The following is a 22,922-nucleotide window of genomic DNA, read 5'->3' on the forward strand; positions in this document are numbered from 1 at the left end:
TCCGAACCATGACAGAGCTAGTGGGTCCCATCTTTTAAGGTCCGCTGTAAGCCCATAGGCTTCTTTTTATGTTGTTGGCTTTGACCTGTTTTTTTTGCTTGTTTCTCAAGGCGACCATCTTGGCGTTTGTCAACAGGGTTGGGCGTGTCTTGAAGAGAACGCTTATGGCCACATCAACCTGAAAGCACCCAATCTCGTCTGATTTCAGAGGCTAAGCAGCGTCAGGCCTAGTTAGTACCTGGATGAGAGACTGCCTGGGAAGACCAGGTGCCATAGAAGGATCTGGTCTGGTTAGTGTCTTGATTGGGAGATCGCCTGGGAATACTGGATGCCGTAGGCTTCTTTTTATGTTGTTGGCTTTGACCTGTTTTTTTTAGCTTGTTTCCCAAGGTGACCATCTTGGCTCTTGTCAAGAGGCTTCAGAGTGCCCAAAGAGAGTGCCTACAGCCAAATCACCCTGAAAGAGCCTAAAAGCCTAAAAAGGGGCGCTGCTCACCTCCCGAATGTAGTCTCAAGTACCAGTAAAATACCTCCAGGGCCTCCATGTAACACTAAATGCCTCTTCAGTGTTGTGAAGGGTGGCGGTCAAATCTTCCATCCGGAGAATATGATTGACTTTGGAATACCACAGCTCCTTGGATGGGGGCTGAGGCTGCCTCCACAGTGTGGGAATGCCGGCCCGGGTGGCGTTCAGGAGTTGCATCGTGAGGGTTTTTTTGTATTTTCGAACAGGCTGTCCGGTCAAGTGTAGAAGGCACGCTGCTGGGTTGTCTGCGATATCTACATTTCTGAGAGTTTTTATCGTCCCGGTCACCTCCACCCAAAAGTTCCTCAAGGCCGGGCATGCCCAGAAAATGTGTCCCATGGTCCCCGTATCTGAATTGCACCTCCAACAAACATCCGGAATCGATCTATTCATTTTATTCAGAAGGTATGGGACTCTATACCAGCGTGAGACTATCTTGTATCCTGATTCTTGATATTGGTTTGCGATGGAAGCTTTATGTACTATTGTCAGGATCTTCCCTATCTGTTGTGGGGTAAATGTGATGCCAAAGTCCCTCTCCCATTTGTGGATAAATGGTGGGGTCGACTCCTCCTCCTGACTACTTAATTGGTTGTACAGGAGGGAGAGGGTGTGTCGCACAGGTTCCATTTTGTGACAGATGGATTCATAGGGCGTCAGGTCTCTAGGAGTGTAGGGGGCCCTTTGTATGGCCAGAAGAAAGTGACGAAGTTGATAAGCATTAAACAGGTCAAGCGGAGGGTCAGAAAGCTCGGCGACAGTTTGCGTGGTCGGGAGCCCTCCCGAGGGCCACACCTCTCCCAGACCCTGTTTCCCCACCACTGTCAACTGTCGCAGTTTCTTGTTGGTAAATCCCGGTGGGAAGTCTGGATTACCTATAATCAGAGTCATTGGTGACGGCAGGGGAGCAATGTGTGTGCAGCGGAACAACCTCCGCACAACAGCCAACGTAGCTCCCACTACGGGGTGATCTCTGAGGTCTTTTGGTAGGGAGGACAGGAGCCACGGGGAGGTCAATAATGGATCCATCCTCAATCTCCATCTCCACCCACTGCTTGTGTGGGCCATTACAATGCCAATCAACGACTCTCGCTAGCAGAGTCGCTCTGTTGTATTGTCTCAGATCTGGGAGACCCAGACCCCCCTTGTCCTTTGGTCTGGCAAGCAATTGCAAACGGGCTCTGGGCGGTTTGCGCGCCCAAATAAAGTCCCGGAGCAGCACCTGCAGTTGTCTGAAAAAAATTGGGGGTAGCCGGATCGGTAATGTCTGGAACAAGTATAAGATCCGCGGGAGGGCCGTCATATTGAATGCATTACAGCGCCCGAACCAGGTCAGTGTTAAAGCATGCCAGTTTCCCAAATCAGATTTCAGTCTATTCAGGAGAGGGACAAAATTAAGCGGGTACAATTGCGCCAAATCCGCTGCGATGTCAACGCCCAGGTAACGTATAGATTTTTCAGCTCAGTAGAATGGAAAAGCGGAGCGTAGCCTCTTGGCCTCACCATCCGGGACCGATATATTCAATACAGCCGACTTGGCGCAATTGATTTTATATTTTGATAGGCTGCCGTATCGCCGGAGAGCCGCGAGTATATTGGGAAGCGAAATGTGTGGATTGGAGACGAAAAAAATTAGATCGTCAGCGTACGCCGCAATTTTGTGGTGTGCCGAGGGTTTGGATATGCCAGTAATATTCGGGTCATTCCGAACGTGACACATAAGTGGTTCCAGTGTCAGAATAAAAATTAGGGGAGACAGAGGGCACCCCTGCCTCGTCCCATTAGTGATGGGGAAAGAGTCCGAGCACTCTGAAAGCACCCAATCTCGTCTGATCTTGGAGGCTAAGAAGAGTCAGGCCTGGTTAGTACCTGGATGGGAGACCACCTGGGAATACCAGTTATTGTAGGCTTCTTTTTATGTTGTTGGCGTTGATTCGTTTTGTTTTTTTTCCGCTTGTTTCCCAAGGTCACCATCTTGGCATTTGTCAAGAGGGTTGAGAGTGCCCAAAGAGTTTGCTTACAGCAGCATCACCCTGAAAGAGCCCTATCTCTTCTCATCTCTGAGGCTAAGAAGGGTTGGGCCTAGTTAGTACCTGGATGGGAGATGGCGTTGGAATACTAGGTGCCGTATTCTTCTTTTTATGTTGTTGACATTGACCTGTTTTTTTTCACTTGTATCTCAAGGTGACTATCTTGGCATTTGTCAAGAGGGTTGAGAATGCCCAAAGAAATTGCCTATGGGCACATAGTTAGTCCCTGGATGGGAGATGGCTTTGGAATACCAGGTGCCGTAGTCTTCTTTTTATGTTGTTGACATTGACCTGTTTTTTTTTCGCTTGTTTCCCAAGGTGACTATCTTGGCATTTGTCAAGAGGGTTGAGAGTGCCCAAAGAGATTGCCTATGGGCACATAAGCCTGAAAGCGCCCGATCTCCTCTGATCTCAGAGGCTAAACAGGGTCGGGCCTTGCTAGTACCTGGATTGGAGACCACCTGGGAATACTAGGTGCTGAAGGCTTCTTTTTATGTTGTTGGCGTTGACTTGTTTTTTTTTTTTTTTTTTTTCCAAGGTGACCATCTTGGTGTTTGTCAAGAGGGTTGAGAGCGCCTGAAGAGCTCGCCTATGGCCACATAACCCTGAAAGCACCAGATCTCGTCTGATCTCAGAGACTAAACAGGGTCGGGCCTTGTTAATACCTGGATGGGAGACCACCTGGGAATACTAGGTGCTGTAGACTTCTTCTCATGTTGTTGGCGTTGACTTTTTTTTGTTTGTTTCCCAAGGTGACCATATTGGCGTTAGTCAAGGTTGAGAGTGCCTGAAGAAATCTCCTACGGCCACACCACCCTGAAAGAGCCCAATCTCATCTGATTTCAGAGGCTAAGCAGGGTTGGGACCAGTTTAGTACCTGGATGGGAGACCGCCTGGGATTTCCAGATGCCGTAGGCTTCTTTTTATGTTGTTGCCGTTGACCTATTTTTTTCCGCTTGTTTCCAAGGTGAAAATCTTGGTGTTTGTCAAGAGAGTTGAGAGTGCCTGAAGATATTGGCTACAACCACATCACCCTGAATCTGTTCCATCTCGTCTGATCTTGGAGGTTAAGCAGGGTCGGGCCTGGTTAATGCCTGGATGGGAGACCGCCTGGGAATACCAGGTGTCGTAGGCTTCTTTTTTTTTTCAAATATAATTTTTTCTCCAAATAGGGGAAGACGGTCCCCCGAGTACATAATGCAACAGAGAAATACAGAGCAAAAAGCAGCTGAACAATACTTGATACAGGTATATTCGCAACTGTGAGTCTGCCTTCCATCAATCACAATGATTCGAGGCACGGATAAAGTACTGTACCAAGATCCAGGGTCACACAAACCCCAGGTCCCTCCGGCATATTCCATCCAGAGGGGGGTGTGGGACCGTCATTCCCAATTTTCCACTCTTTCCAAAAGAGAGAGGGGGTGGAGGGGGTGAGAGATAGGGGAGGAAGGCAGAAAAGAGAAGGGCTGAAAGATCAGAAAAGGAGAAGAGGGGACGAGACACGATGGCAGCCACTGTCCAAGGGGCCAGTCAAGGAAAGCTCAGAGCACTAAGCCGATAGCAGGCGACATCCTTCCAGCGAGAATATAAAGGTATTCCAGATGTCCCAGGTTTGTTTAAAAAATTCTTGTTTACCTTGTGATGTGAGGATCAAGTCCTCCATTTTTTTTAATGTCCCCTATTTTCCTAAGCCAGTGAGAGGGATGCAGGATTTCGCCGCATTTATCACATGCCGTAAAATTGATTTTTTTGTACTTCTTAATGGGAATCTGTGAATGGTGCAAGAGAAAGAATGCAGCCTCTTCCTGGATGGAGAAGTCTGTGAATTTTTGTGTTATGCATCGGATCTCTGTCCAGAAGTCCACCAAGCTGGGGCAGGACCAAAAAATGTGCAGCAACGTGCCCTCTTCTTCTCCACACCTCCAGCATATGTTCGAGGAAGAGGGGAAACATTTCTGCAGCTTTGATGGTGTCAAATACCACCTGGTGAGAAGTTTAAAATTCGTCTCCTGTATCTTCGTGCACAGCGACATTTTGAGAGCCAGAGTGATAATGTGTTGTCTCTGTGCTGGGTAAAATGAGCAATTAAGGTCCTTTTCCCAGTTGGACAGACAGGTTAAGTGTGGGTAATCTGTTTGAGAGAGAATGTGGGCCAAAGGGCCTTCGCTCCTGCATAGAGTCTCAAACTCCGTCTGAGGGCGGGCGAACGTTTGAGGATTGGGGGATGGAATGGAGAAAATGATGTTGTTGCACCGCTCTCCAAAAAGGCAGTTGTAAAAGCCCTGTCGGATCTGTTAGGGTTGAGAAAGAAGGCCATTTTCCATCAATGACGAATTTAGACGCATTGTCTAGGTTGGAATTTCTAAGTGGGTCCCCAGTTCAAAGGTTGGATGGCCACGTATAGGGAATAGGGGGGAAGTCAAAGACGTGAGTGTTTTGGGTAGCGATCAGGTGACTGACTTTCAACTAAGCCCCTATAGTGGGATGTGACATAAATTCTGTGGGTAATTACTTATAGCACCACATGGCGCTTCTTTTTTTTTTTTTTTTTTTTAACAGCACAAGTTTATTGAACAACTCAGTTATAACAAGATATTACAGTAGGTAGGTACAAACATTAGCCTCTTCATAGGTGACGGACAGTAATACATCTTACATTAAGGAAAATTCCTGACAATGATAGTATAGACTCCAATATAGCTCACTCCACACACGTATGCAGATTTTCCACCCACCTATCCCATATTTTGTGGTATTTGGCTGGACACCCACGATTTCTATACACCAGTTTAATCAAGGGTAGCTTACTATTAATGCCCATTACCCATTCCCGCATAGTAGGCATGGTTGGACGCATCCAGTATTTAGCCACAAGCTTTCGTGCGGCAAAACAGCGTAGAGTGCAAAAATTTAGCCAAGTATTGATCAACAGAGGTATCAGGAAATATACTAAGTAGGCAACTCTTAGGGTCAAGTTGAAGGGGTGAACCCATGTGGTCATGTAGAAACCTGACAATCTGCCCCCAATACTCCTGGACCAATGGACATTGCCAGAGAAGATGATAGAAAGTACCAGTCGTACAAGAGCAACGGGGACACTTCGGGTTATAGTCAGGATGATACTTAGCTATCCGGATAGGGGTGAGATAGGACCTGTGTATCACATAGTACTGCGTTAGTCGGTCAGGTAGGCTAAGCGAAGCCTGTTGAATGTTCTCAAGGGCATCCTCCCATTCCTCCCCATCAAAGGGACCTATATCCTCTTCCCATCTCAACCTGGTCCGTTCAGTGGTTTGCGCCACCAAGCGGGCCCGGAGTAGGCCGTATAGAGTCGAGATCAATTTAGCCGGTTCGTCTCCCATAATTACATCTGTCAAAGCCAGCGACTGTACATTCGGGAAGTCCTGAGCAAATTGCGCACGAAGCGCGTGTCGCAATTGCAAGTAGCGAAAGTGCATATGAGGGGGTATGTTAAATTCCACTTGTAGGGAGGGAAAATCCCTTACGCCCATAGGAGTCACCACCTGATACAGAAAAAGTATCCCTCTAGAAGCCCACAAGTCTACATCTGGTAAGCCAGACAACTCACGAAGCAGGGGGTTGCGCCATAGCGGTGTATGTGAGTGGTAATAGTCAGCTCCCAGTAATCTAAGGGCTAGTTTCCAAATACTCCGGTGGTGTGGCAGGATCCGGGACCGGGCATCCCTAACCCCACCACCCCGAAAAATCATCTGAAGGGGAGTATCAACAAGGGATTCAGCCCTCCCGCCCACCAAGGCCTGATATCTGTGACTATCCGCTCTATGGAGGTGATAAAAATGGGAAATCTGGGCTGCTATGTAGTATGTGTCGAAATCAGGGAGAGCCAGTCCCCCCATAGAGGTCGGGTTTTAAGTGTGTTCCATGCCAACTTATGTCTAGATGGGCCCCAGATAAAGGTGTTTAAGACACCGTCTAATGTTTTAAAGAACGCCACGGGGACCATGACAGGGGAATGCCAAAGTACATAAAGGAGTTTCGGCAGGAGGATCATTTTAGTAATAATGATCCGTCCCATAACCCCAATGGGGAGACGGGACCATGCCTTAGTCTTCTCCCGCACATACAGAAGCAGTGGTACAAGATTAAGATGAATATACTCCCCATGTTCCCCCGTAACCTGCACTCCCAAATACTGAATGGAGGATACCCTGGAGAGCGGGAGAGAAGCTGCATCCCGGTCCGGGGAGAACAAGTCAATGGGTAGAACCTGCGACTTGGTCCAATTAATACGCAGAACGGAATGACCACCAAACTCCTCTATGACCCCCAGGGCAGCCTCCAATGACCGACCCGAGTCCTCTAAATACAGTAAAGTATCATCCGCATACATACTTACCGATTCCACCAGAGAACCGCGTCGGAGGCCTACTACAGCCTGGTGTGCCCGAAGTGCAGCAGCCAACGGTTCTGCCGCCAAAGCATATAACATAGGAGACAACCCTGACGTGTGCCACGGCCCAGCTGAAAGGGGTCCGACACCCATCCGTTAACCGTTACTCTTTCCAAAAGAGAGAGGGGGTGGAGGGGGTGAGAGATAGGGGAGGAAGGCAGAAAAGAGAAGGGTTGAAAGATCAGAAAAGGAGAAGAGGGGACGAGACACGATGGCAGCCACTGTTCAAGGGGCCAGTCAAGGAAAGCTCAGAGCACTAAGGCGATAGCAGGTGACATCCTTCCAGCGAGAATATAAAGGTATTCCAGATGTCTCAGGTTTGTTTAAAAAATTCTTGTTTACCTCAAGTCCTCCATTTTTTTTAATGTCCTCTATTTTCCTAAGCCAGTGAGTAATGAAAGGGGGGGAACATTTTTTCCAATAGAGAGGGATGCAGGATTTCGCCGCATTTATCACATGCCGTAAAATTGATTTTTTTGTACTTCTTAATGGGAATCTGTGAATGGTGCAAGAGAAAGAATGCAGCCTCTTCCTGGATGGAGAAGTCTGTGAATTTTTGTGTTATGCATCGGATCTCTGTCCAGAAGTCAACCAAGCTGGGGCAGGACCAAAAAATGTGCAGCAACGTGCCCTCTTCTTCTCCACACCTCCAGCATATGTTCGAGGAAGAGGGGAAACATTTCTGCAGCTTTGATGGTGTCAAATACCACCTGGTGAGAAGTTTAAAATTCGTCCCCTGTATCTTCGTGCACAGCAACATTTTGAGAGCCAAAGTGATAATGCGTTGTCTCTGTGCTGGAGAAAATTAGCAATTAAGGTCCTTTTCCCAGTTGGACAGACAGGTTAAGTGTGGGTAATCTGTTTGAGAGAGAATGTGGGCCAAAGGGCCTTCGCTCCTGCATAGAGTCTCAAACTCCGTCTGAGGGCGGGCGAACGTTTGAGGATTGGGGATGGAATGGAGAATATGATGTCGTTGCGCCACTCTCCAAAAAGGCAGTTGGAAAAGCCCTGTCGGATCTGTTAGGGTTGAGAAAGAAGGCCATTTTCCATCAATGACGAATTTAGACGCATTGTCTAGGTTGGAATTTCTAAGTGGGTCCCCAGTTCAAAGGTTGGATGGCCACGTATAGGGAATAGGGGGGAAGTCAAAGACGGGAGTGTGTTTTGGGTAGCGATCAGGTTACTGACTTTCAACTAAACCCCTATAGTGGGATGTGACATAAATTCTGTGGGTAAATACTTATGGCACCACATGGCGCTTCTTAGCGGAATTCGGGAGTGAGCTTAGAAAGTTTGTTTCGATTCCAGTCCAATACACGCCCCAGATGGGAGGCCAGGTAGTAGCGTCGCAAGTCAGGGAGAACCAACCCTCCCTGTTGTTTAGACAATGTCAGCTGTGACCGCTTAAGTCTGGGATTTTTGTGGGCCCAGTTAAATTGAGTGAGCAAGGATTGAGCTTGCTTAAAAAACAGGACTGGAATCTGGATCGGGAGAGCTTGGAAAAGATAAGTAAATTTAGGGAGTATGCTCATTTTAATGAGATTGCATCTCCTGAACCAGGAATGGAGGCCAGAATGCCACCCGTGAAGCAAACTGCGGATCTTAGTGACAAGGGGTGGGGGGAAGTTCAACATAAACGTACGCGCGATGTCCGGTGGAATGTAAGTACCTAAGTACTTAAGGGCTGTATGGGTCCATTTAAATCGAAAATTGGACTGCAAGTCTATTAACGTTTGCGGGGGGACTGCAACCCCCATGGCCTTTGATTTCACGAAGTATCCCGTATATCTGGAATTCCCGAAGGAGATTTGGCAAGGAAACTCTGGGATTCGTCAGCGAGAACAGCATGTCATCCACGTAGGCAGATATCTTGCACTCAATAGTACCCATTTGGAGTCCCGTTATGTCTGAGTTTTGTCGAATTGTGGAGAGAAAGGGTTCCAATGACATTCCTGATGTCAAGGGGAGATGAGAGAACCCCATTCGCTTTGACTTGAGCTGAAGGGCGTGAGTATATCTTACTTATCCATGCCAGCATCCGTTCACTCAGACCTATATGGCGAAGGACCGAGAACATTAATGTCCATTTGACCCGATCAAAAGCCTTCTCAGCATCAGTACTCATGAAAAGACAAGGGGTCCCAGATGACTTTGCTTTATGGATCAGGGCAAGCACCTTAATGGTGTTGTCCCTATCTTCCCTGGTGGGAATAAAACCTAACTGGTCAATATGTATAAGGGACTGCAAGTGATGTGCCAATCACGTGGCGAGGATTTTAGAGAATAGTTTTAGGACCGAATTTAGGAGGGAAATGGGTCTGTAGCTCCCACATAGGCCCTCCTTAGGTATCAACGCGATGTGGGCTCTAAGGGTATCCTCAGGAAAATCCCCATTCGAGCTCACAGTATTAAATAAATTCACCAAGCGCGGGCCGAGAATAGGGAGGAAGGTCTTAAATTATTGTGCGGTATATCCGTCAGGGCCCGGAGCCTTACCCACCTTCGGAGGTCCCACCGCCGTCTGGACTTCTTCCAGTGTGATCGGGTCCTCCAAGTACTCCCGTGATTCCGATGAGAGGGTTGGTAGACCAGAACCGGTTACATATCTGTCTATATTGTCCTGTCCAGACCCTGAATCGGGCAGGTTGTAGAGATCAGAGTAACATTTTTCAAAGACTTCGGCTATTTGGGTTGGGGTAGAGGCCCTCTGGCCATTCTCATCTATCAACTGTGGTATGTAAGAGCCAGATTTTAACTCCTTTACCGACCTGGCTAAGATTTTTCCGCATTTGTCCCCTGACTCCTACGTCAGTTTACGACAAAACTGGAGTGCCGCTTTCGCTTTATAATGGAGTAGGTCAGCAAAATGGGTACGGAGTGTCCCCAATTCAATCTCTAAGGTCCGTAAGGGGGTATGTTTATGTTTCGCTTCCACAGAGGCAAGTTCACGAAACAGATTAGCAAGCTGTTCCTTCCGTGTTCGTTTGATGCGCGCCCTGTGCCTGATAAGTACCCTGCGGAGTACTGACTTGTGAGCCTCCCAAATTATCCCCGGGTCACAGTCCTGCGTTTAGTTTTCTTGGAAATAAAGGTCCAATTCCCTGGTCACATCTGCTAAAACTTCCGGTATCTGGAGGAGGCTCTCATTAAGGTGCCAGAATAGAGACCTAGGTGAGGGGTTCCTAGAGAGGGTGTAGGTAAGGGCTACAGGAGCGTGGTCGGACCAAGTAATATGGCCGATGGAGGAAGAGCTCACCAAGTGCAGTTGGTCATGTGGAATCAAGAAGAAGTCTATCCTCAAGTATGATTTGTGAGGGGAAGAGCAAAAAGAGCAGTCCCTTTCCCCAGAGTGTTGCAGACGCCAGACATCAACTAATTGGTCATTCAGTAAACACTTAGTAATCCGCTTTCTAGAGGAAATGAGGAGCGAGGAGAAAGAGGCAGAAGTGTCAACCGATGGCGAAAGGGGACATTAAAGTCCCCACCTAATATCAACTGGCCCTCCCGAAAGTCACATAATCTGTGCAGGGTAGTTCTGAGGAACGTGTCTTGGTGATCATTGGGAGCGTACACAGTGGCAAATGTAAAAAGGCGCTCTCCAATGTGGCCCCTAAGAAAAAGATATCGGCCCCCAGGGTCCACCAGAGAATCCTGGAGAACCCAGGGGAGCCTGCTAGAGATCAGAATGGAGACTCCCTTGGTCTTAGAGGAGGGGTTAGTAGAGTGGTAGACCTTAGGGAAGGATCTCGACCATAGAAAGGGGAGGCTAGTATTTTTAAAATGTGTTTCTTGTATAAAGGCCACATCAGTACAGGAAGTCTTCAGTTCTCACAGGAGGATCCACCGTTTTTCAGGGGAGTTCAGTCCCTTAACGTTTAGAGAGGTGACCTTGACTGAGTCTGCCATCGCTCCTCGGGGAGGGGGAGGGGGAGGGGGACGTCAGAGAAAAGCAAAGAAAGTTGAACCAAGGTAGGTTTTGGGTAGGTAATGCATGGCGGGAACTAAGGGGGAGAAAGGAAGGGCAAATGGAAGGAAAGGTAAAGGGAAAAAGAGGCCGGGCACCTCAACCCCAGGGGGAGAGGGAAATTAAGGGTTGTCCGCACTCAACAGTACAGGAAGGGTATACTAAAACAGCACAATTATGCTATAGCGCTTACCAGATGTACACTGGGTTTAAAGTGCTGTCCTACTTGGGTTGGTGGGTAGACAGGTCGGAGAGGGAGCCCCCGAATCCTAGTCCCCCCAGTCCCGGCAGTGGTATATGTCAAGTCTGATACCGGTATGCAAATAAAAGACAATCAGTAACATCATAGAACCAAAAAACAATAGTATAACCAAAACAGAGGTAGAGCATATAACTGTCAGCACTGAGGGGTCTCCTCGGCTCGCCCTAAACGTAGGCATGCACGAGGGAGCCCGTCACAACAGAAAAGGCATCACAGAATGGGATCCACCACCCCCCGTCCCATACCCCTAAAGTACATGCAGTCCCCGAACAAATGCATTTCTCCCTTTGGCAGATTGTCCTCTCCTTACCCCCTCTCCCCCGTCCACGCCCCGGGGGGAAAAGGGGCAGGGAAGGGGGGGAAAGGGGGAGTGGAAGGGGGGAAAGGGGGAGGGAAAGGAGGGAAGGGAAGGGTGGGAAGGGGGGGAGGGAGGGGGGAAACAGGGGAGAGGGGACAAAAATGCGGAAATGTCAAGTCCTTTAGCGCACTCCCACCAGCAAACACCCGGACCCCATAAATCTCAACTCCTCCCCTCCATGGTCACCACATCAAGATGAAAGAGGAGCAGCCCTGGTCGGTGCATGGAAAATCCGGCAGGCAAGGAGCTGGGGCCATCCAACGGGAGACTTCACCCGAGCAGCAGTCCTGGGGCCCACCAATTAGTGTCTCTCCTGCATCGCCATCGGGGGCTGTGTAGAGCATCCAGAGGGAGGCTGGGACCGCCCAAACAGTAAGGGGTAAATCCTCCAGGGGGGTCCAGAGTCACCCTGGAGGGAAGCAGTGTCTCGTACCAATAGGCTCAATAAATAAGTCATCCAGGGTCCCCGAAAGCTGCAGAAGGCAACGTCGGCAAAGAGTAGGTGGGAGCCAGAGGGGGGGACGAGGGGCGCAACCAGGGGGAGGGGACACATATGCGGGAATGTCAGGCCCTTCCAGTACAGCGCACTAGGTATCACTCAGACCCCCCAAAGTGCAACTCCCCCATCTAAGGTCAAGACTCCAGAAGGGAAGATGAGCTGCCCTGGACTGTACATGAAAGAACTTGCTGGCAAGGGGTTGGGGCCATCATCCCTTCCTCCAATGGGAGATGCCACCGGCATGACAGCCCCGTGTCCTGTCAAGTGGTGCCCCTCTGACAATGTCGTTGTGGTATATGTGGAGCATCCAGGGAGAGGCAGGGACCACCCAAACAGTAAGGGGTAAAGCCTCCAAGGGGGACTGGTGTCAGACAGGAGGATAGCGGTGTCTTGTACAAGTTGGTTAATTAGACAAGTCATCCAGTGTGTTCCTGTGAGCAGCGGAAGGAAAGGTCGGTAAGGATTATGAATGGGTGGGGGCCAGGGAGTGCATAAAACTGCCACCAGATGACCGGGGCAGAGAGGGCAAGGGGATGAAAGTCAGATCTGGTAGGTGGGGGCGGGGGTGAGGAGTGTCCCTCATATTACTCACGTTGGCCATCCCTTGAAGCTGAGCGCTCTGCATACCCAGGACGTTCTTCTGTATAATCTAGCCTATCTGTATACATTAGCCTGTCTTTTGTACACATTAGCCTCTCTGTATAAACTAGCCGGTCCTCTGTATACACTAGTCCGTCTGTATACACTAGCAAGTCTGCATACTCCTGCCTCTCTGTGTACCCAGCCTCTCTCTCTCTGTATACCCTAGCCTCCATCTCTGCATACCCAGGACGTTCTTCTGTATAATCTAGCCTATCTGTATAAACTAGCCTGTCTTTTGTAAACCAGCCGGTCCTCTGTATACACTACTCCGTCTGTATACACTAGTGTATACAGATAGGCTAGATTATACAGAAGAACGTCCTGGGTATGCAGAGATGGAGGCTAGGGTATACAGAGAGAGAGGCTAGAGTATGCATACTTGCTAGTGTATACAGACGGACTAGTGTATACAGAAGACCGGCTAGTTTATATAGGGAGGCTAATGTCTGCAAAAGACAGGCTAGTGTATACAAATAGGCTAGATTATAGAGAAGAACATCTTGGGTATGCAGAGAGAGAGGCTGGGTTACACAGAGAGGCTGGTGTATGCAGACTTGCTAGTGTATACAGACGGACTAGTGTATACAGAGAGGCTTGGGTATACAGAGAGCTAATGTATAAAGAGCAGCTAGTGTATACAAAAGACATCCAAGGGTATACAGAGAGACTCGTGTATGCAGAAGACCGGCTAGTTTATACAGAGAGGCTAAAGTGTACACAACACAGGCTAGTGTATATAGATAGGCTAGATTATACAGAAGACCGTCCTGGGTATGCAGAGATGGAGGCTAGGGTATACAGAGAGAGAGACTGTGTTACACAGAGAGGCTAGAGTATGCAGACTTGCTAGTGTATACTGACGGACTAGTGTATACAGAGAGGCTAATGTGTACAAAAGACAGGCTAGTTTATACAGATAGGCTAGATTATACAGAAGAACGTCCTGGGTATGCAGAGATGGAGGCTAGGGTATACAGAGAGAGAGAGGCTGGGTACACAGAGAGGCAGGAGTAGAGATGGAGGCTAGAGTACGCATACTTGCTAGTGTATACAGATGGACTAGTGTATACAGAGGACCGGCTAGTTTATACACAGAGGCTAATGTGTACAAAAGGCTAGATTATAGAGAAGAACGTCCTGGGTATGCAGAGATGGAGGCTGGGTTACAAGCTTGCTAGTGTATAAAGACGGACTAGTGTATACAGTAGACCAGCTAGTTTATACAGGGAGGCTAATGTCTACAGAAGACCGGCTAGTGTATACACATAGGCTAGATTATAGAGAAGAACGTCCTGGGTATGCAGAGATGGAGGCTAAGGTATACAGAGAGAGAAGTTGGGTTACAAAGAGAGGCTAGTGTATGCAGACTTGCTAGTGTATACCGGTGGACTAGTGTATACAGAGAGGCTTGGGTATACAGAGAGCTAATGTATAAAGAGATGCTAGTGTATACAAAAGACAATCAAAAGTAGACAGTGAGGCTCGTGTATACAGCTACAGAGAGGCTAATTTGTACAAAAGACAGGCTAGTTTATACAGATAGGCTAGATTATACAGAGGAAGGCCCTGGGTATGCAGAGATGGAGGCTAGGGAATCCAGAGAGAGGCTGTGTTACAACAGAGAGTGTATGCAGAAGACCGGCTATTATTTTTTACAGATAGGCTTGTGTATACAGAAGACAGTCTGGGGAATTCAGTGAGGCTAGTGTATGCAGAGAGGCTGGGACACCGAGACTATTGTAAAAAGAAGGCAGGCTAGTGTATATAGATTACGGGCACGTGTATACAGAAGACAGAGAGGCTAGTCTATATAGAGTGGCTGGTGTACACAGAGAGATTAATGCATACCTAAAAGCTAGCGTGTAAAGAAGACAGGACTTTATTTTTTGCTAATGCAACTACTTCTGAAACATGTAAAGTGCTTTTTTCATATTTTGGTGCTGTTAAAAAGTGGTGTGTTGTCAGTGGTGATATCAATGTGACAGTTAATGTGGAGAACTACAAATATACAAAATAGAGTAAAAGAGTGCTAAGTTTATTTTGTTAAGTCATTGACTGATAGACGTTAAGTTATTGGCCGTTATTGTTTTTTGCAGTATATGGTTTATTTTGATGTAAGATAGTTTTATTCTCTACTTATAGCTGAGTTTTAGACGACTTTATTATTAGCATTATTCGCATTATTCCTATTTATTATGCAGAGTTTAAGTATTGCAGTGAGACGATATTGCTTTTGAAAGATTTGTATTGTTATACATAGCATTGTTAGCAGACCAATAGGACAATTTACATGGCTTAATATTGCAGAGCGTAATTTATCAGGAAAGAGATCCAAAGCGTTAGTTGCAGTAGCTTCATAAAACTGAGAAATCGTTGCATTACTCTAAATCTAAAAGTTGTTCCGGTAGCACTGAAAAGACGATATTAGATGAGTGATCTACACATTTCGTTTACTATTGCAGAGAGATACCGGCTAAATGTTAATATGTGCTGAGTGTAAGGTAGAAATAAGATGGTTAAGTGTGAGATGGTTTACCAGGATTTAGAGATAGTAATCTGTTTATTCTAATAATAAATATAGCAAAATAACTCTAAAATTAATATTGAGACATTATATACAGGTCGGGTTTAAGTGGAAATACACGAAGTAACAGCAACGACGTGTGTAGATTTTTATCAATCAGGTTCATTACGTGTCTTTAATCATGTAGTGAATATACCCCAAATATAGAATAAGGATGAGAAAGGATAATAACTGGCAGAGGGTGACATGTCAAAAAGACAAACTGCATTAGAAATGTGAATATGAATTAGAGATGAAATGCCAATCCCCACGGCTACGTACTGCAAAGCAGCTAAATATTCAGCTAAATATTCTACAATAGCAGAGATTAAGTATTGCAGTCGAAATGAGATCGGAAGCGTTAGTTGCAGTAGCTCCAAAATGACTGAGAAATCATTTCATTACTCTAAATGTAAAAGTTATCCCGGTAGGACTGAGTGGACTGATATTAGATAAGTGATCGTTGTAGTACAAATTCAGTTTCCTATAGCAGAGAGATACCAGCTAAATGTGAGAAGAGCAATTAAACTGTTCACGGTAGCATTGCATTACTCTTAATATGTGCAGCGTGTAAAGAAGCAATAAGATGGTTTTGTATTACCATAAAATTAGCAGTATACGTAATAAAGGTGAGTAGGTAACCTGTATTTAGACATAGCAAACTCTGCAATCTAATTTAGCAAAATTAGAACGGATAATATTGAGACAGTGTATAAATTAAATTAAGTGGAAATACACAAAATGTCTAGCTTCCCTTTACAATTCCTCTTCAATAGAGCGTTGTAAAGTAATACCAAAGCAGAATGTCGGAATATCAATTAGATGAGATGATTGCTGTAATCATGAAATATCAGCAACGACGTGACTAGGTTTCTATCGTTTTTCAGGATCCTTACGTGTCTTTAAGGATATGTAAGTATAATAACTGTCAAATTATGACATGGCGAAGAGACAAATTGCATTAGAGATGTGAGATAGACATGAAATGTCAATCCCCATTGGTTATGTACATGTAACCATTAATACAGTTAACGCGGCTACATACAGCAAAGTGTGAGCTAAGCAGCTAAATATTACTTAATATTGCAGAGATAAAGTATTGCAGTTGAAAAGAGATCGGAAGCGTTACTTGCAGTAGCTTTAAAATGACTGAGAAATAATTTAATTACTCTAAAAGTAAAAGTTATCCCGGTAGCACTGAGTGGACTGATATTAGATGAGTGATCGTTGTGGTACAAACTCAGTTTCCTATAGAGAGAGATACCAGCTAAATGTGAGAAGAGCAATTAAACTGTTCCCATCGGTAGCATTGCATTACTCTTAATATGTGCAGCCTTCAAAGAAGCAATAAGATGGTTTTGTATTATCCTAAAATTAGCAGTATACGTAATAAAGGAGAGTAGGTAACCTGGATTTAGACATAGCAAACTCTATAATCTAATTGATCAAAATTAGAAAGGATAATATACAGGTCGAGTTTAAGTGGAAATACACAAAATATCTAGCTTACCTTTACATTGTTCAATAGAGCGTTGCAAAGTAATACCAAGGCAGAATGTCGGAATAGCAATTAGATGTGATGATTGCTGTAATCATGAAATATCAACAACGACTAGGTTTCTATCGGAATGAGAAAGTAAATAAATGGCAAAGTATGACATGGCAAAGAGACAAATTGCATTACATGAAATGTCAATCCCCACTGGTTACTTACATGTAAACGCGGCTACATACAGCAAAGTGTGAGCTAAGCAGCTAAAGGGTATTTAAGAGTAAATTGATGTAGCTTGAAAATTCCAACGTGTAAATCGTTCAATTAATTTTGTTACGCACGAAGACGGCTTACACTGACTGTCTTCCGTTTCCACTATTTATCGGTATAATGTATCAGTAACCATGAACATTAATAGTGATAGACTGCTTACATTAGGATGTATGCATGAGGTGAATGTAAAATAGTTGCATTATGTGTTATTAATGTAATCAAACTGTATTGCTATGCTTTGCTACTGCAACCACTTCTCAATCAAGTAAACCGTCCCACTGCTTTTCTCACATTTTGCTGCTGTTAAAAATGTGTTGCAAGTGTTATGTGTTACAAATGGTTATCAGTGTGACAGTTAATGTGGAGAAGAAGTAATACACAAAATAGAGCCAGAAAGAGAATCCTATTGCATAGAGGTAGCGAGAGATGGTTGCATTACTCTTAATGTGTAGTGTGTAAAGGGTTTTAAAAAGATGGTTTTGTGTGACTTTTGCTTTAACGTAAAATTAGCTGTAGACATTATAACTTATTACAATGATTTAGATTTATCTCTATAAAATAATAATAATAAGTATAGAAAAACAAATTAGGAAAATATTGAGGCAGTATATATAGGTCGAGATATAGTGAATACAAAAAAGGGATCAAGGGATAGTTGCAAAGTCAAGGGATAGTTGCAAAGGTACATTATTTAAGAGTAAATTGACGTAGCTTGCAAATTCCAACGTGTAAATCGTTCCATTAATTTTTGTCTTGAAGACGGCTTACGCTGACTTTTTTCCGTTTCCACTGGAAAGAGAATCCTATTGCATAGAGGTAGCGAGCGATGGTTGCATTACTCTTAATGTGTAAAGGTTTTAAAAAGATGGTTTTGTGTGAATTTTGCTTTAACGTAAAATCAGCTGTAGACATTATAACTATGGTTAGGTTACAATGATTTAGAGATAGTAATCTCTATAATATAATAATAATAAGTATAGCAAAACAAATTAGGAAAATATTGAGGCAGTATATATAGGTCGAGATAAAGTGAATACACAAAAGGGATCAAGAAATAGTTGCAAAGTAATATCCTCATTAAGGCAGAATGTCGGAATAGCAATGAGATTCGATGGTTGCAAAATAAAACGAAATATGAGAACGGCTAAAATACAGAACAACATTACATAATTTAAGAGTACAGTAGAATATAGTATAAATTATTTAAGAATAAATAGACTTAGAATGAAAAAAAATCTAATTTTAAATCGTTGAGTAAATCGTTGAGTAAATCGTAATTTTATCAGCTAAATTAACGCTGAGATTATGATTAATTTCACATTTCCATTACGCGGTCCTTTTCCACTGGTGTAGTCATAATGTAATATCAGTAATTGCTATCATTAAATGTTAAAATTGTAAGACGGTTCATGGTTATGTGGAATTGATATGGATTTAAAAGCGGTACATTAATTTTCTGAAGCATATGGCAGAAAGACGGCTTACACTGCTTTTCGCACATTTTGCTGCGGTAAAAAGAAATGTTTTGTGTTTTAACTGTGTCAGTAAAGGTGGAGAAAAAGAAGTAATACAGAAAATAGAGTCAAACAGTGGAAACGTTTATGTGTCTGGTTGAGCAATAAAACTGTTTTATTAAGATGTAAGACTAGTTTTATTCTCTACATATAGGCTTTTCAGAGAGTTGTATAATATAGGCGACCAATAGGACATTTAAATGGCTTAATATTGTAGGGAGGAAGTATCGCTGTTCAAAGGTAAGAGATTGAAAGCTTAGCTTGAAAATGGCCGAGAAATAGTTGCGTTAGTCTAAATTTAAAGGATATGCCGGTACCAATGAGAAAGCTTATATTAGACTAGTTGATCTTTGCATTACACAATCCTATTATTATTATTATTATTATTATTATTATTATTGAGATCATAGTGCAGAGAGATACTCAGTTAATGTCAGAGATACTCGGTTAATGTCAGAAAAGCAATAAAACTGTTTACATCGTTAGCGAGCGATAGTTACAGTACTCTTAGTTTTGTGAACATTTTGCATTACCGTACAATTAGCGGTAGAGCTCATCGAAGTGAATAGATTTAACCGGATTTTGAGATAGTACTCTCTATTTCTAATAAGAAATAAAGAAAAATAAGTCAGGATGGTGTGTCAGGACTGTCACATACTCAATGTTTTGCATATTTGTAATTCTCCACATCAACTGTCACATTGAACAGTTGATGTGGAGAATTACAAATATGCAAAATAGAGCAAAAGAGTACATGGTTTATTTACATGTATGATAGTTTTATTGCATGCTTGATGTGGATGATTAAAATCGTGTAGTGAGTATAATCTATATTTAGCATAAGAATGAAAAGGCATAACATGGCAATGAGACAAACTCCATTAGAGATGTGAGCTAGATGAAATGATGAAATGTCTCTGTATAGCCCAGATTGTCTTCTGTTATCACTTAGCCTACCCTCTAAATTCACTAGCCTCTCTATATACACCAGCATGTTTACACTAGCCTATCTTCTGCATACAATAGCCTGTCTTCGATATACACTAGCCTATGTTCTGAATACACTAGCCCGTCTTCTGTCTTCTGTATGCCCTAGCCTTTCTTCTGTATACATTAGTCTCTCTGTATAAACTAACATCTCTGTATACCCCAAGCATGTCTTCTGTAAAAACTTGTCTCTCTTTATAGCCTGTCTAGCCTTTCTTCTGTACACACTAGCTTCACTGTATACACTAGCCTCTCTGTATAATCTAGCCTCTCTATATACCCTAGATAGTGTTCTGCATACACCAGCCTCTCCGTAGAAGCCAGCCTTTATTCTGTATTCACTAGCCTTTCTTCTGTATGCTGTAGTCTTCTATATATACTAGCTTCTCTGTACACCCTTGCATCTCTGTAATACACTAAACCCTCTGTATACCACAGCCTGTCTTCTGTATACGCTAGAATGTAAAAACTAGCTAGAATACACCAGCCTGTCTTCTGTACCCACTAGAATCTCTGTAGTCTCTCTATATGCACTGTCCTATCTGTATACACTCGACTCTCTCTATACACTAACCTCTCTATATACACTAACATCTTTGTATATACTAGCTTCTCTTTAAACTAGCCTCTCTGTGTACCCCAGCCTCATTGTTTACCCTAGCATCTCTGTATACTCAAGCCTATCTGCATACACGAGTCTGTATTCTGTATTCACTAGCCTTTCTTCTGTCTTCTATATATACTAGCTTCTCTGTACACCCTTGCATCTCTGTAAACATTGTCTGAACTAGCCACTATTATGTATACACTCACCGACTGTATACACTAGACTCTCTGAATACACTAAACCCTCAGTATACTACAGCCTGTCTTCTGTATACACTAGACTGTAAAAACTAGCTAGAATACACCAGCCTGTCTTCTTTACCCACTAGACTCTCTGTATGCACTACCCAGTCTTCTGTATACACTGTCAGCTTTGATGTATACCCAAGCCTGTCTTCTGTATACACTAGTTTCTCTATATGCACTGTCCTTTCTGTATACTCTCTCGACCCTCTCTATACATTAACCTCTCTATATACACTAACATCTTTGTATATACTAGCCTCTCTTTAAATTAGCCTCTCTGTGTACTCACCGACTGTATACACTAGACTCTCTGAATACACTAAACCCTCAGTATACCACAGCCTGTCTTCTGTATACACTAGACTGTAAAAACTAGCTAGAATACACCAGCCTGTCTTCTTTACCCACTAGACTCTCTGTATGCACTACCCAGTCTTCTGTATACACTGTCAGCTTTGATGTATACCCAAGCCTGTCTTCTGTATACACTAGTTTCTCTATATGCACTGTCCTTTCTGTATACTCTCGACCCTCTCTATACATTAACCTCTCTATATACACTAACATCTTTGTATATACTAGCCTCTCTTTAAATTAGCCTCTCTGTGTACCCCAGCCTCACTGTTTACTCTAGCATCTCTGTATACTCAAGCCTATCTACATACACGAGTCTGTATTCTGTATTCACTAGCCTTTCTTCTGTATGCTATAGTCTTCTATATATACCAGCTTCTCTGTACACCCTTGCATCTCTGTAAACACTGTGTAAACTAGCCAGTCTTATGTATACACTCGCCGACTGTATACACTAGACTCTCTGAATACACTAAACTCTCTGTATACCACAGCCTGTCTTCTGTATACACTAGACTGTAAAAACTAGCTGGAATACACCAGCCTGTCTTCTGTACCCACTAGACTCTCTGTATACACTACCCAGTCTTCTGTATAGAATGTCAGCTTTGATGTATACCCAAGCCTGTCTTCTGTATACACTAGCTTCTCTATATGCACTGTCTTTTCTGTATACACTCGACTCTCTCTATACACTAACCTCTCTATATACACTAACATCTTTGTATATACTAGCCTCTCTTTAAACTAGCCTCTCTGTGTACCCCAGCCTCACTGTTTACTCTAGCATCTCTGTATACTCAAGCCTATCTACATACTTCTTCTGTATGCTGTAGTCTTCTATATATACCAGCTTCTCTGTACACCCTAGCACTGTAACAGTGCTAGGTTCCTGTATTACAGAAACAGAACACCAGCAATAAGGTGTATACTGTGCAGGAGGCACACAACACCCACTCTAACTTCTGCACTGCAGATGCATTTATTGCAGAAATTGAACACCAGTAATAAAGGGTAGCTTCAGGTGAATCTCAGAGGCTAAGCAGGGTCCGGCCTGGATAGTACCTAATTACAGGTGCCATAGGAATCTTTTTATATTGTTGGCTTTGACTTGTTTTTCTTTCGCTTGTTTCCCAAGGTGACCATTTTAGCATCAGTCAAGAGTTTTGAGTATGTCCCGAAGCATTCGCCTGAGGTCACATCACCCTGAAAGCGCCCAATCTCAAAGGCTAAGCAGGGTCTGGGTCAGATGGGAGACCGCCAGGGTCTATGTTGTTGGCGTTGACCTGTTTTTTTTCACTTGTTTCTCAAGATGACCATCTTGGTATTTGTCAAAAGGGTTGAGAGTGTCTAAATAGAACACCTATGGCCACATTACCCTGAAAGCGCACAATCTCATCTGATCTCGGAGGCCTAGCAGTGTACGGCCTGGTTAATACCTGTATGGGAGTCCATCTGTGAATACCAGGTGCCGTAGGCTTCTTTTTATGTTGTTGGCATTTACCTGTTTATTTTTGCTTGTTTCCCAAGGTGTCCAGCTTGGCGTTTAACAAGAGCGTTAAGAGTGCCCAAATAGATCACCTATGGCCCCATCACCCTGAAAGCGCCCAATCTCATCTGATCTCAGAGGCTAAACAGTGTCGGGCCTGGTTAGTACCTGGATGGGAGACTGCCTGGGAATACCAGGTGCCATAGGCTTCTTTTTATGTTGTTTGCTTTGACCTGTTTTTTTCGCTTGTTTCTCAAGGCGACCATCTTGGAGTTTGTCAAGAGGGTTGGGCGTGTCTTGAAGAGAACGCTTACGGCCACATCACCCTGAAAGCACCCGCTCTTGTCTGATTTCAGAGGCTAAGCAGCGATGGGAGACAGCCTGTGAATACCAGGTGCCGTAGGCGTTGACCTGTTTTTTTTCCCTTGTTTCCCAAGGTGACCATCTTGGCATTTGTCAAGAGGGTTGAGAGTGCACAAAGAAATTGAAATCGCCTACGGGCACAACACCCTGAAAGCGCCCAATCTCGTTTGGTCTCAGAGGCTAAGCAGGGTTGGGCCTGGTTTGTACATGGATGGGAGACCGGCTGGGTTTTCCAGATGCCGCAGGCTTCTTTTTATGTTGTTGGCGTTGACTTGTTTTATTTGTTTGTTTCCCAAGGTAACCATCTTGCCGTTTGTCA

General features: G+C 44.3%; 4 pseudogenes; all 4 read left to right on the forward strand.

Moving 5' to 3' along the window:
• Positions 1 to 3,143: 3,143 nt before the first annotated feature.
• LOC143931420 (5S ribosomal RNA) lies at positions 3,144 to 3,262 on the forward strand (annotated as a pseudogene).
• Positions 3,263 to 3,354: 92 nt separating this feature from the next.
• Positions 3,355 to 3,474, forward strand: LOC143931967 (5S ribosomal RNA; annotated as a pseudogene).
• Positions 3,475 to 3,572: 98 nt separating this feature from the next.
• On the forward strand, positions 3,573 to 3,691 carry LOC143932078 (5S ribosomal RNA; annotated as a pseudogene).
• Positions 3,692 to 22,330: 18,639 nt separating this feature from the next.
• Positions 22,331 to 22,449, forward strand: LOC143931027 (5S ribosomal RNA; annotated as a pseudogene).
• Positions 22,450 to 22,922: the final 473 nt, after the last annotated feature.

Source organism: Lithobates pipiens, unplaced genomic scaffold (genome assembly GCF_037356315.1).
Source record: "Lithobates pipiens isolate NorthernLeopardFrog02 unplaced genomic scaffold, aLitPip1_a1.2 Scaffold_25, whole genome shotgun sequence".
NCBI classification, from domain to species: Eukaryota; Metazoa; Chordata; class Amphibia; order Anura; family Ranidae; genus Lithobates; species Lithobates pipiens.